The following is a 16273-nucleotide window of genomic DNA, read 5'->3' on the forward strand; positions in this document are numbered from 1 at the left end:
TTTGCCTGCCATATAATCATGAGGCCAGGCTAATCACCTTTATCCAGCTGTGAGTTAGCGGTGGAGGTGTAGAAGTGAGCTGGTCAACCATATGGGTTTGAGTGTAAGAAGACTTGACTTCAGATTCTGGCTCCTCCTCTTCTTGGGCTTCCCTGGTGGCTCAGAGGTAGCTTTGGGATATTATCAGCCCCTTCCCATGTCTCTATTCCATTCTTTCTCGGCTTGCCAAACTTCTTGAATATTTCTTCATTTATCTTCCCCTCCATGTTCTAACATGTCATCTTTTCCCATCATTTTCTCTTCATTCAAGCTGACAGCCACCTGGACATATTCAATTTTTTAACATATCAAAATCTCTTCTGAGTCAAAAATGTTGTTTTTTGTCCCTTAGGTTTAGATGGGCTTCCCTTATGCCTCAGTTGGTAAAGAATCCTCCTGCAATGCCGTAGACCTGGGTTCGATCACTGGGTTGGGAAGACCTCCTGGAGGAGGGCATGGCAACCCACTCCAGTATTCTGGCCTGGAGAATCCCATGGACTGTATAGTCCATTGGGTCGCAAGGAGTCAGACACGACTGAGCGACTTTCACTTTCAGGCTTAGATGACCCTGCCACCAGCTCCTGGCAAGGAAAAGTCCTTTCCATGCTTCATACTTCAAGTTAAAATCTGACCTTTCCTGAGTACCCTTTCTAGACCCTCACACCATTTCCACCCAAAGTCCCACATTTCTTCTATAACAGCAAGATATTGCTTTTATACACCTTTCTCAAATACAAATCATAAATCTACATATTTGCTTATCTTTACTGTATTATAAGATCCATGAAGAAAGGTACATTGTCTACTAGGTTTACTTCTCTTAGCAAGGTAGCAAATATAATATATAATAAATATAATAAAATATAATAAATAAAATATAATTCTTAACAGCTGGCGAAGAATCCACCTGCAATTCAGGAGACACTGGTTTGATTCCAGGGTCAGGAATATTCCCTGGATAAGAGATAGGCTCAGTCATGTCCAACTTTTTGCAACCCTATGGACTGTAACCTGCCAGGCTCCTCTGTCCATGAGGATTCTCCAGGCAAGGATACTGGAGTGAGTTGCCATGCCCTCCTCCAGGGGATCTTACCAACCCAGGGATCAAAACAGATCTCCTGAATTGTGGCATATTCTTTACCATTTGAGCCACCAGAGAAGCCCAAGAATACTAGAAAGCGTAGCCTATCTCTTCTGTAAAATGGGAAGGATAACACTTACCCCACAGTCATTTGAATATCTGGAATTAGGACTTGATGGCCTCTGAAAAACTGGTGCTTGTTATTTGACTGATAAGATCCAATTGATGAAATCAGAATGATTAATTTCACAGGCATATGAAAATGGAAAAGGCACAAAAGGGCAAGCACCTGAATGTAATTTTTCTGTTACCTTCTACAAGACTGTTCATATACTTCTATAGCTTCTTAGCTCTAGCCTCTGAACTGAACTCCAAGGGCTGTTCACAGTGTCCAGATGGGCTCTTGGTCAGCTCCTCTGAGGTTCATCTCTGGAAACAGAAGGCATTTGGACCTGGAGCATAAAGCAGTTTATCTGTAGTGCCCTCTTTAGTTGTTCATGCCTTCTCTTTCCACACTCTTCCTCTGTAACCTGATTTGCAGATTGGAATGGGGCTTATCTCCTCTTGGAACTAGTTTTCCCCATTTATTAAGTTGAGAGTGTAATAAAACATCCACGTTTGCATAAGATTGATGAGAACTGAATACCTACTCTGTTATGTATTGTCTGTATGATCCTAGGAAGCATTTTAGCCACACAAAACCTCAATTCCTACGTGTGTGTGTGTGTGTGTTCTGTCACTTCAGTCCTGTCTGACTCTCCACCAGGCTCCTCTGTCCTTGGGACTCTCCAGGCAAGAATACTGAAATGGTTTGTCATGTTCTCCGCCAGGGAGTCTTCCCGACCCAGGAATCGAACCCAGGTCTGTGCATCTCCTGCATTTCCAGTGGATTCTTCACAGTTGAGCCACGGGGGAATCCCTCTAGATATGTAGGGTGGAGTGAAAATACTTAGTTCTTGTGCTTGGTGAAAACAAATTAATACAAAGTCTGTGAAATTAAATTAGAACAGGTGGCTCAGTGGGTAAAGAATCTGCCGGCAACGCAGGAGACACAGGCAGACATTTGATACCTGGGTCGCGAAGATCCCTTGGAGGAGGGCATGGCAACCCACTCCAGTGTTCCTGCCTGGAAAATCCCCAAGGACAGAGGAGCCTCGTGGCCTACAGTCCATGGGGTCACAAAGGGTCGGACATGACTGAAGCAAATTAGCACACGGCACAACTATTTTTTCTACCATCTAAGTATAGAAGCTTTCCCAAATCATGGTAGCTATTCTCTCTGTCTTCCTAAATACCAGTCTGGGAAAATAACCAAGGTAGATATTTTATAATTACATAATACTTACAAACCAATGTAAGTGATATAGATGAGGACTTGCTGGGGGGTTATCCACGTGAACTGGAATGTAAGGGGCAGGTTCAGGGGTGGAGTTACATAGATTTGGATGAGGGAAACAGGGACGCAAAAATAAGACCTCTGTTTGAAATGCATCAAGAGATGTGTTTTTGCTCAGTAAGGCCATCAGCCAGCTTGGTCATTTTTTTTTTTTAATCTATCTTTCCTAGTTCTTTGACATAAATTGTGACCTTGATAGACTGAGTTATTTATCTAGAACTTTCTCATCACTGGTTTAGCATAAGGTAGCCTACTTTTTTTTAAGCCATATATCTTTTGAGAATTGGTTAATTAATGTTTGTATATTAACTAATTAGCATTACCAGATTTTTTTTCCCTCAAAAACTCTGTAAAATATAAAGTGACTTCCGGGGTAAATCATGTCAGCCAAACTAGGTAAGGAAGGGGATACAAGAGAGTCCCTGTGAACCCAGACTTGGATGTGGGCAAAGATTTTTCCAAGCAAGACACAGCATGAGCTGTGGCTAGGCTAGTGAAAAGCATCTTTGTCCTTCTGTAGGACAAACACAGCTGGCTCTTTCCTCACCAGGAGTGGGTTCTCAATGACTGTTATGCCTGGGTGTTAGAGAAGAGTCCCTCCAATTGACAAACGCTGATAGAAATAGGAAGGGCTTCGATTACAAGCTGCTGAGAATAACACTTTGTGCGCTGAGATGTGCTCTCTCAGCATCATCATTCATTGTAAAGGGAACTGTGTGAACAGGCTGAGAGCTGCGGTCTGTTGATTCCTGCTAGGTGTTCAGATTATACATGGGAGGTTATGACAGGTCCATTAGAACATAGCATATTGAGATCAATAAAAAAATATAATCACTGTGAAAGATCAGTTTGTTATTAACATCACAATTGAATGGACTTCCCACTTTTAGATGAAAACAGTCATTTTATCTTAACAAGTGGAACTACCTTTGTTTGGTGAATGGAGCCAAAAATATCCACCTCTTGATTTGTTGTGCGATTGAATGATGGAAGATACACAGATTGCCTGGCACATAGAAGTTTCCCAATCAAGTGTGAGTTTAAGTCACTCTTTTCCTTTGGAGCTAATATAAGATATACAGTATTCTCTTAGGAAGTGCTTGTTGAGTGAATAAGTTGTCCGACCACCACACAGGTAAATAAATGCAAAGGGAAGAGTAGAGTTCAAGCCTGAACAGCGCTACATTTGAATTCATTTTTCTTAAAGAAATTGCTATAGTTTGTTTAGCTTGTTTTCATAAGACTGATTTTTGAGTGAGTAAATTGGAGGAAAGGTAGAATTGGACAGCATTTCCTTAGGTTTCAGGAACACAGTACCCCATGCTCACTTATTACCTTCTGTTTCAGCAACAGTACACAGATTCAAAAATATGTGGATGTTTTCTTTCAAAAACCCAAAGTATAATATAGGAGATTTTTTTTTTAATATATGCAGGACACATTTGCTGTACAGTTGAAAAAGCAGATGTATTATAGGGTTAGAGAAGGGTCAGATATTTTCCCAGGATTTCATCAGGCAAAGAAGTAGGTGAAAGATAGGAAATTGGCTCAGGTATGCTCACTGATCTATTTTATAGTCACAGAGACCCAATCTCTTTGTATCAGTGTCAGGGCTGGCTGCATTATTTACAATGCACAGTACAGAATGAAAATGTGAAAACTGACCTCTGTTTAAAAATATAAAACTTTCCTTTTCTTCCAGGGACTCTTTCTCACCCTGTCACGGTGTTTTTTATGTGCCATTAATGGTATACTCCTTCAGGTTAGGGATGCTCCTGGGGCATAGGTAGAACTTCCCAGGCTCCCTGGCTCCACCCTGCAAATCAGCTCATGTGCCCAGCCCACCAGCTGGAAGATCTCCCCTCTCACCAGCCATGCTCAGCCTGAGTGATACGGCATCTCCCCTTTCCATGGATCTGTTGCCACCCACCCATCCCCAGTGATCTGCTCTGGGACATATACCTGACTAGGAGATGGGCAGAGGGTCATCTGCTGAACTGTGTTTAGCTAAAGGCAAGGAAGGATGATGTAATGCTTCAACTTATACTTAAGTATGGCTGCGGAGCACACATACTTAAACTTGACTCTCCCTGTAGGAGCCCAGGTTACTGAGTGGCATGGGAGAGGGCAGGTTGTATGGGACCTAGAAATGCCAGCTAGCAGAGGAACAGTCACTAGAAAACTCATTGCAGGGGAGAGAAATGTAGGCTGCCAGAGAAGGGATGTCCTTGAGCTGAGTCTTCAAACCCCGAAAGCCTGCTCCGTTACCCCACTGGAATTTACTTCCAAAACACAAAGATATTAAGACTTTCAAGACAGTGACCGCAGAACGTTAAACCTAAATATAGAACCCTCTGGCCATGGAGACCTGTGTGACTGCTCTGGCTGTGCATCCGTGAGACCAACCTTGGCCCGAGCAAATACTTGGTGCTCAGGTGAAATATGAGAGAGAACAGGTATTGCATTCTTCTGAGAGGGAGGTGATTTCCAGAATTAAATGACCTTCAGAAGAGTGTGAAGCAATAGCGTGGGGTGGAGTGAGGGAGAGCTAATCAACAGTTCTGATCTCAAAGTTTCAATCTTAACTATTTCAAGGCAGATGAGCTAGTACTCAAGGGCTACAGGGCAGTGGAGAGCTCACGGGCAAGGTAACTCTAAAAAGACTGGGATTTGGCGACTTTCTCCATTTCCCACAGATCTCAACATCCATTGTGTTTGGCCTTAACATATTTGGCCAAAATGAAAAGGGATGTATCTGATCCAGTGTCATGAAAGGATTGAGAATAGTTCTCCCGATTAAAGGGCTTCATCTTGGCTCTGATTTTGTGACTATCTGACCATGGGAAATTTTTTATGTACCTCCACGCTTTAGTTCTCATATTTGTAAAATGAGCATAGTAATCCCCTTGTAGAGTTCTTGGAGAGATAAATGGAGTAAAATTGGTGAAAAATGCCATATTACTTCAGGAAACTAATATTTATTTGAAGTAGTTGTTAGTTTCTTTCCTTTGTTCTGTTTCTTCCTTAGGGCATCTCTCAGGATGTAATCTGATTGTTTAGTAAATCATTGAATGATTCATATAGCTAAAAGATCAAAGTGTGTAGCTGTAAATTTAGAAAGACTTTCATAGAAGTAGTGGCTCAAACAATAAACAATCTGCCTGCAGTGTAGGACACCTGGTTTGGTCCCTGGGTTGGGAAGATCCCCTGAAGGATGACACAGCAATCCACTCCAGTACTCTTGCCTGGAGAATCCCGTGGACAGATGAGCCTGGTGGGCTACAGTTCATGGGGTCACAAAGAGTCTGACACTACTGAGCGACTAACACTTTCGCTTTGATAGCAACATATCTTATGAAATCAGTGATATATTGATAGAACCCTCAAGATGAGAAAGCCACAGGGTATAATAAAGCCTTTTTAGGCTGAAGACAATTCCTAAATGCATTTATGTGAACCTGGAAACTCATTCTCCAGTACAGGCAAAATAAATGCAATCAGAGACATATTGTTTGCTCAGTGGACGAAGTTTTGCAGGTGCTAACCTGGCCTGTATCTGTAATTTGGGGGTGATCATTAAATGTTTGGGGTATTGGAAAAGCTCTAGAAATCAGGTATATATCTGGGGCATGGCTACTACCTTGCCCTTGACTTTAAGCAAGTTTCTTCACACATCTGAACCTCTACGATTCATCTAGGAATATAGCAGGGATGAGCTTGGAAGAGGGCGGTGACCAATGTGTAACAGTATCACGTCTTAGATTCAGAGCAGAGGCAATCTGCAGAAAACTGCTACATAAAGGAGTGAGATGAATCTGATGATCTAATATCTAGTTTGGAAACATAATTGTACCATTGGAATAAACACTTTTAGCTTCCCACTGGGTTCTGTCCATCTAATTTAATTTTTAGAGGAAGAGATATGTAAATAAACTGAAAGAAATTGCTTCTAGATTTCAAAACATCCTGCTATATACTGAATGTTTGCACCCTCCCAAAATTCCTATGTTGAAGCCCTCATTCCAATATGATGATATTTGGAGATGAGGCCTCAGGGATATTTAGATGATGTTTATAAGGATGGGGCTCCCACAATTCGATTAATGTCCTTCTAAGGAGAGAAAGAGAGTCAACTTTCTCTGTCTCTTCATCACATGAGGACAAAGAGAGAAGATGGCAGGAAGTTGTACTCCACTGGGAACCATATCCACCAGCATCTACACCTTAGATTTCCCAGCCTTCAGAGTGATGAGAAATAAATGTCTGTTGTTTAAGCCACCCAGTCTGTGGTATTTTATTATAGCCGCCCAAGCTGATGAAGAGAATTCCCTAAAACTTTTTGAGAAGAGGATGGGTTTTGAACTAAGGTTTAATATCAGGTAAACTCAAATGAGTCCATGGAGTTGCAAAGAGTTGGACATGACTTAGCAACTGAACAACAGCAAAAACTCTAATTATATGATCTTTCATTGTTTCAGGCACAAGGAGAATTTCTATAATTTAATGAGCTTTTACTGGTTGACATAATTGTCTTATTAAACACAAAGTACAAACTATGAAACTTTATCTTAAAACAGGTGCAGAAATAAATGTTAACCATATAAATTGTTCTTGTAAAATTAGTTACTTTAGATTATTCTGATGGTTGGCCCCTTCATTAGTGTTAATAATTGGGAGTTGACCAAATTCTTTTTAAATGCAGCCTAAAATGAACAAACTGTATGCTTTCTACCTAGATTTGCAAATTACTGATTAGCATTTGTTGAAATTCTTTTCAAATCTTGATTATCTATAGAATGAAGATTTTTATAAGGGTAAAAATGCAGAAGCATGAAATGACTAATACCTTGAACATTTACCCTGGTGGTTCAGATGGTAAAGTGTCTGCCTGCAATGAGGGAGACCTGGGTTCAATCCCTGGGTCAGGAAGATCCCCTGGAGAAGGAAATGGCAACCCACTCCAGTACTCTTGCCTGGAAAATCCCATGGGCGGAGGAGCGTGGTAGGCTACAGTCCATGGGGTCGCAAAGAGTTGGACATGACTGAGCGACTTCACTTTCTTTCTTTCTTTTGAACATTGTAACTAGTATTTAATTAATTTGCATTTTAATATGCAATCAACAAATGAAGAGTAACTTTAAGGTTGCTGCTTTTGCATGTATAGTGTCAAGCCAGCTGTTAGTTAAAGAGAATCTGTCTTATAACCACATAGATCTTAAGTCATCATTTCTTGTGTTCTTCTGTTTTTCACTATTTGGTACTAGGAGTGATTTAATGAATATATTTGTTGGATAAGTAGTTCTAATCAAAGATACATAATTCAATTTTTTCAAGTATTCTTGAAAATAAAATGTTATTCAAAAATATAATTCATTAATATAGCATTACTTTTCTCTCAAATATGGACATTGACCCTTAAACTCCATATAATATGATACAGGTATGCATATGGCTAATTTAGAAAATATACTAATTTGGGAAAAGGTATCTGGATATCCCCAAAACAAGAGGGGACCCTGGACTCTTGTTGCACACTGGTGTGAAAACAGAATTGAATCATTCAGGCCATTAAAAAACAACCAGACAGAGTGATTTAATGAAAGTAAGATATCACACAGGACATGCTATTGAAATAAGACAGAGGAATGTTATTTATTTGACTTTTAAACACATTGAAATCCATTATATTGGATTTAGATCAAGGACCAGGTAATGGAATTGCAGGTTCCAAGAGATGCTGAGTGAGATTAGGCAGTGGTCTGGCACTGCAATTTGCAGACGCTTCCTTGATGGATGTTTGTTTTTCCTCAATGGGCACAGCATTTCCCACTGACTGCCGATACCAAAAACATCAAGATGTGTTACTGAGAAAATATCTATTGCAGTGATGTACCCTGTATATTTAAAATCCAAGATAGATCATTTTAACATGTTTACTTTTAGGAATAATCATGTAATAAAGTAAATAATGCTAATGGACAGAGAAGAAACATAGTGAAAATTTATCTTTATTAAACTTTTATTAGATTATAGATAATATAGCCTTGCCAAGCAAGTTGAAAATTACAGTTTTTAAAAAAGGAAAATTGAATGTATTTTTAAGTTAATATATCTTTTTAGAAAAAGGAAAAGAAAAAACTCCTTATACCAGCATACTACTAGCATAGCAATGAGTTGTATTGCCACGTCTGTTTTCTAGCCCTAATTTTTATAAATTTGCCAATGAATATCAAGGTCCAATATTTGTGATTGATTGCCAGTATCACCAGATCTGATCTGTCAATCTGCTTCTGTACACTGTTGATCAGAAAATACTTTATATTAATTTTTGAAAAATTTCTTTAACATGATATACATATACTTTCATGTTATATATACATTTATTTTGCATAATATGCATGTACACTTACATATATTTCATACATGTACACACACAAACACACACACACAAACACACACACATACACACACACACATATATATATATAAATGTGGGAAGGATGGAAGAGAGGAGAGCCTGGCAGAAATATACAACATATCCCAGTTTAAAATGAATTCAAGGAATTTCGGTACTATCTGTATTTTGTTTCTTAATAATAGACTTCAAAAACTTCAGATGTCTTTATCACTGAAAGAATTTAAACAAAAATATAAAACTCAAGTGACCACATAGAATGAATGATGGAACAAAAGTAACTCAAGTTGCATTTCTGTGCCTTTATAAATTCTCTGTGCTATTATTGTTTATTTTGAGTCAATTGTTTAATATAGGAATAAGTACATAAAATGAAAATTAGTAGGACTAGTAGTGACCTTTGGGGTCACTCCCTTTTTTTTTCCCCTTTTCAATTTGTAGTATACTTATAATAGTAATGGACCTGACTACCTGGCAGAATTCTGTAAAGATAGAATGAGAGATGAGATGCAAAAGTTCTTTGCTAAAATTAATAGGCCTAAACGCATTTAGGCCTATTGTTAATACTATTTCGTAATAACCGCTGAAGAGAAATAAAAATAAATTGCATCATTAACTATTATGGATAAAAGTAAAACACATAAAAATGCTACCTTCCTGAGGGTTTTCTTTTGCTGATTATATGAAATTTTTAGCTTTTATAAATTGTATATTTATAAAAGAAATGCACATCTGTGGACTAAAATATAGACAAGTACATGGTAATAAAAATTTTGAAAAAAGCATCCACAAGTCTTCTTCCCTTCCCGGAGAAGGCTGTTGTTAACATTTTAATGTAGGGAAAGCTTTCCTGAAACTTATTAGGCTCAAAGACCAAACAAGCACAGATTCAGGGTGATTCTCTTTTTAGAAAGAAGTATATCTTGATTGTTCATATTCACATCTGAAGTTCAGAGTATCAGGTTGCCTCTGCTGGCTGTAAGAAATATCAATGGAGTGTAATTTGCCCACTGAATAAGAAGCATGGTGAGATAAGGCTTTCTGTATTCTCTGCAACTTGTGTTCAGAAATCTCACTATGAGACCCTGTAGGAAATGCTTTGGCTGGAAGATATCAGTGTCCAGTAGAAAAGTCAGCAGAAGATAATTTAGGGAGACCAGCGTGCAATCTGTGGCATTAGCCATGGCCTTGGAGAATGGTGAATTGGAAAGCTTATCTTGGAAATCCTACTGTCTCAATATATAGATGAGAAAACTAAGGCACAGGGAATGTTAAGGGCTTCCTTAAATTCTCACAGATGACTGTGACAGCTAGAAAGTTTATCTCATTCTCTTGCTCCTCTTTGTGTTTAAAGAGCTATGTGTGGAAGTGGATAGAAGTAACTGGGACAGAGTCATGTCTTGGTCAGCAGAGTATGAGGCCCAAAGAATGGACTGCTCACTATAGTAGCCCCCCTTATTGTGGGGGATATGTTCCAAGATCCCCAGCAGATGCCTGAGACCATGGATAGTACCACACTCTATGTGTACTAAGGTTTTTCCTAGACTTACATAGAGTAAATTTTAATTTATAAGTTAGGTACAGTAAGAGATTAACAATGACAATCAAGATGAAAATAGAACAATGATGACAAGATACAGTCACAAGAGTTCTGTCAATGTGGTCTCTCTCTCAAAATATCTTACTGTAAAATTTTAATGCTTTTTCCATCCTAACTAAGCACTTATGCACCTCAAACATCCCAAACTGTAAAAAGGGTCATGAATTTTGCAGTTTGAGGTATGACAGCGAAACTAGCATGAACTGCTTTTAGTCACAATTTCACAGAAGATTCCTTCTTGTCATAGACTTCAGTGACTTCAGCATGTTTGTTTGTTTGTTTTTTCCTTTTTAGACTAAGAATTTTTACCTTTTCACTTAAATGAGCCACGTTAAGGCTTCTCTTCAACATATCTGTACTGCCAGTATCATGATTCTGGTACTTTGGTGGCACTATTAAGTAAAATAAGGATGACTTGAACACAAACACTGCAATGCGATGACAGTCATCTGTGTAACCGAGGTGGCCATTGAGTGTCCAAAGGGCAGATTACACAAGAAAAGGGATCTGTCCTCAGGTAATGCAGAGTGGGATGGAGTGAGATAGTCTCATGCTACTCAAATTTAAAATGTATGAATTGTTTATTTCTGAAATTTTCCATTTAATATTTTCAGACCGCGTTTGACAGAGGTAACTGTGACTGTGGAAAGCTCAGCTGTGGATAAAGAAGGGTCACAGTATATGTGCTTCAGTTTTGCTTGGAGAAGACAGTGAGTTGGGGAGTGAGTAATGCAATATTTGAGTAAATACAATATGAACAGTGATTCTATTTCCAGGGAATCAATAAATTTATGGGATTCGTGGTATAGCTGGGATACTAACTGAAAGTGAAAATGAAGTCCCTCAGTCATGTCCGACTCTTTGTGACCCATGGACTGTAGTCGGCCATGATCCTCCATCCATGGGATTTCCCAGGCAAGAATACTTGAGTGGGTTGCCATTTCCTTCTCTAGGGGATCTTCCTGACCCAGAGATCAAACCCAGGTCTCCTGCATTACAGTCAGACTCTTTACTGTCTGAGCCACCAGGAAATCACATACTAAATGGTAGCATGTTTTACATGATAATGTCCAGCTCAAAAGTCTTTTGTCTCCACTTCTGAGACTATTTTGAGACTTTCCCATTTCTCATTTATGATAGTAAACCTTGGTCAAGTATAAATGGATATTGACAATTTATCTCCACATGTTAACTGATAGTTGCTTAATATTTGGCACTAAATATAGACATTCAACTGCTCTCTTTCTGGGAAGTTTCCTTCAGTGAACAACTGTCAAAGGATACTAGATTATCAGTCCTTTATCTATCTATCTCGGAGAAGGCAATTGCACCCCACTCCAGTACTCTTACCTGGAAAATCCCATGGATGGAGAAGCCTGGCAGGCTGCGGTCCATGGGGTCGCTAAGAGTCAGACACGACTGAGCGACTTTACTTTCACTTTTCACTTTCATGCATTGGAGAAGGAAATGGCAACCCACTCCAGTGTTTTTGCCTGGAGAATCCCAGGGGCGGGGTAGCCTGGTGGGCTGACCTCTATGGGGTCGCACAGAGTGGACACAACTAAAGTGACTTAGCAGCAATAGCAGCATCTATCTATCTATCTATCTTCAGGAAGAATTGGGAAACTAAAGATTTACAGAAGAAATTTTTTATTTTTCAGTTTAAGTATTGAAAATATTCATAGAATATTTTTAGAATGTAATTCATACTGAAGAAGAATCAGGTCAGGGGCGGCGGCTGAGAGGAGCAACCCCATGTCGGAGGTCAGGGGCGGCGGCCAGGAGGAGCTACCCCACGTCCAAGGAGCGGTGACTGCGTGGGCACAGGAGGGCAGAGAGAAGCTACTCCACGTTCAAGGTCAGGAGGGGCAACTCCTCCAAGGTAAGGAGCGGCGGCTGCACTTTGCTGCAGCAGACGTGAAGATATACACCACGTCCAAGGTAAGAGAAATCCAAGGGGACGGTAGGTATTGTGAGAAGGCATCAGAGGGCAGACACACTGAAACCATAATCACAGAAAACTAGCCAATCTGATCACATGGACCACAGCCTTGTCTAACTCAATGAATCCAAGCCATGCTGTGTGGGGCCACCCAAGACGGACGGGTCATGGTGAGGAGATCTGACAAAAAGTGGTCCACTGGAGAAGGGAATGGCAAACCACTTCAGTATTCTTGCCTTGAGAACCCCATTAACAGTATAAAAAGGCAAAATGATAGGATACTGAAAGAGGAACTCCCCAGGTCTGTAAGTGCCCAGTATGCTACTGGAGATCAGTGGAGAAATAACTCCAGAAAGAATGAAGGGATGGAGCCAAAGCAAAAACAATATCCAGTTGTGGATGTGACTGGTGATAGAAGCAAGGTCTGATGCTGTAAAGAGCAATATGCATAGGAACCTGGAATGTTAGGTTCATGAATCAAAGCAAATTGGAAGTGGGCAAACAGGAAATGGCAAGAGTGAACATCGACATTCTAGGAATCAGCAAAATAAAATAGACTGGAATGGGTGAATTTAACTCAGATGACCATTATATCTACTACTGTGGGCAAGAATCCCTTAGAAGAAATGGAGTAGCCATCATGGTCAACAAAAGAGTCTGAAATGCAGTACTTGGTTGCAGTCTCAAAAATGACAGAATGATCTCTGTTCGTTTCCAAGGCAAACCATTCAATATAATGGTAATCCAAGTCTATGCCCCAACCAGCAACGTTGAAGAAGCTGAAGTTGAACAGGTCTATGAAGACCTACAAGACCTTTAAGAACTAACACCCAAAAAAGATGTCCTTTTCATTATAGGGGACTGGAATGCAAAAGTAGGAAGTCAAGAAACACCTGGGGTAACAGGCAAATTTGGCCTTGGAGTACGGAATGAAGCAGGGCAAAGGCTAATAGAGTTTTGCCACGGGAACACCCTGGTCATAGCAAACACCCTCTTCCAACAACAGAAGCGAAGATTCTACACATGGATATCACCAGATGGTCAAGACTGAAATCAGATTGATTATATTCTTTGCAGCCAAAGATGGAGAAGCTCTATACAGTCAGCCAAAAGAAGACCAGGAGCTGACTGTGGCTCAGATCATGAGCTCCTTATTGCCAAATTCAAACTTAAATTGAAGAAAGAAGGGAAAACCACTAGACCGTTCAGGTATGACCTAAATCAAATCCCTTATGATTATACAGTGGAAGTGAGAAATAGATTTAAGGGACTAGATCTGATAAGAGTGCCGATGAACTATGGTTGGAGGTTTGTGACTTTGTACAGGAGACAGGGATCAAGACCAGCCCCATGGAAAGAAATGCAAAAAAGCAAAATAGCTGTCTGAGGAGGCCTTACAAATAGCTGTGAAAAGAAGAGAAGTGAAAAGCAAAGGAGAAAAGGAAAGATATAAGCATCTGAATGCAGGGTTCCAAAGAATAGCAAGGAGAGATAAGAAGGCCTTCAAATCAATGCAAAGAAATAGAGGAAAACAACAGAGTGGGAGAGACTAGGGATCTCTTCAAGAAAATCAGAGATACCAAAGGAACATTTCATGCAAAGATGGGCTCGATAAAGGACAGAAATGGTATGGACCTAACAGAAGCAGAAGATATTAAGAAGAGGTGGCAAGAATACACAGAAGAACTGTACAAAAAAGATCCTCACGACCCAGATAATCACGATGGTGTGATCACTCACCTAGAGCCAGACATCCTGGAATGTGAAGTCAAAAGTGGGCCTTAGGAAGCATCACTATGAACAAAGCTAGTGGAGGTGATGGAATTCCAGTGGAGCTATTTAAATTCTGAAAGATGATGTTGTGAAAGTGCTGCACTCGATATGCCAGCAAATTTGGAAGACTCAGCAGTGGCCACAGGACTGGAAAAGGTCAGTTTTCACTCCAATCCCAAAGAACGGCAATGCCAAAGAATGCTCAAACTACCGCACAATTGCACTCATCTCACACGCTAGTAAAGTAATGCTCAAAATTCTCCTAGCCAGGCTTCAGCAATATGTGAACTGTGAAATTCCAGATGTTCAAGGTGGTTTTAGAAAAGGCAGAGGAACCAGAGATCAAATTGCCAACATCCGCTGGATCATGGAAAAAGCAAGAGAATTCCAGAAAAACATCTATTTCTGCTTTATTGACTATGCCAAAGCCTTTGACTGTGTGGATCACAATCAACTGTGGAAAATTCTGAAAGAGATGGGAATACCAGACCACCTGACCTGCCTCTTGAGAAACCAAATGCAGGTCAGGAAGCAACGGTTAGAACTGGACATGGAACAACAGACTGGTTCCAAATAGGAAAAGGAGTATATCAAGGCTGTATATTGTCACCCTGCTTATTTAACTTCTATGCAGAGTACATCATGAGAAACACTGGGCTGGAAGAAGCACAAGCTGGAATCAAGTTTGCCGGGAGAAATATCAATAACCTCAGATATAAGGATGACAACACTTTATGCCATAAAGTGAAAAGGAACTAAAGAGCCTCTTGATGAAAGTGAAAGAGGAGAGTGAAAAAGTTGGCTTAGAGCTCAATATTCAGAAAACTAAGATCATGGCATCCAGTCCCATCACTTCATGGCAGATAGATGGGGAAACAGTGGAAACAGTGTCAGACTTTATTTTTTTGGGCTCCAAAATCATTGCAGATGGTGATTGCAGCCATGTAATTAAAAGACGCTTACTCCTTGGAAGGAAAGTTATGACCAACCTAAATAGCATATTGAAAAGTAGAGACATTACTTTGCCAACAAAGGTCCGTCTAGTCAAGGCTATGGTTTTTCCTGTGGTCATGTATGGATGTGAGAGTTGGACTGTGAAGAATGCTGAGTGCCGAAGAATTGATGCTTTTGAACTGTGGTGTTGAAAAAGACTCTTGAGAATCCCTCGGCCTGCATGGAGATCCAACCAGTCCATCCTAAAGGAGATCAGTCCTGGGTTTTCATTGGAAGGACTGATGCTGATGCTGAAACTCCAATATTTTGGCCACCTCATGCAAAGGGTTGACTCACTCGAAAGACTCTGATGCTGGGAGGGATTGGGTGCAGGAGGAGAAGGGGACGACAGAGGATGAGATGGCTGGATGACATCACTGACTCGATGGACATGAGTTTGGGTAAACTCCAGGAGTTGGTGATGGACCAGGAGATCTGGCGTGCTGTGATTTATGGGATCACAAAGAGTCGGATATGACTGAGCGACTGAAATGAACTGAAAGAAGAATCACAAAACATCCTGAAGATGGAACTGCAGCACAATTATTTTTAAATTATTTTGATTACCTGCTTAAAAATATAATGAGTATGAACTAATTGTTTTTAAAAATCATGTTGTTTTATGTAATTAATTACAGCAATAGCTTTTATGTAAACTATACAACGTACTTTAAAAAAATTTTTAATTTGGAAGATAATAGCTTTGCAATATGTGTTATTTCTGGCACATAAAAGTGTGAATCAGTCATAAGTATACATATGTCCCCTTGCTCTTGAACCTCCCTCCCACCCCCTGCCATATCCCATCCCTCTAGGTTGTCACAGAGCACTAGGCTGAACTTGGGTTAAGCAGCATCTTTGCACTAGCTATCTATTTTACATGTGGTGCTGTGTATATTTCAATACTCCTCTCTCATTTGTCTCACCCTCTTCTCCCACCGTGTCCACAGTCTGTTCTCTATATCTGCATCTCTATTCCTGCCCAGAAAATATGTTCATCAGTACCATTTTTTTGAGTTATTTCACTCTGTATA

Source organism: Bos mutus, chromosome 29, assembly GCF_027580195.1.
Source record: "Bos mutus isolate GX-2022 chromosome 29, NWIPB_WYAK_1.1, whole genome shotgun sequence".
NCBI lineage: Eukaryota > Metazoa > Chordata > Mammalia > Artiodactyla > Bovidae > Bos > Bos mutus.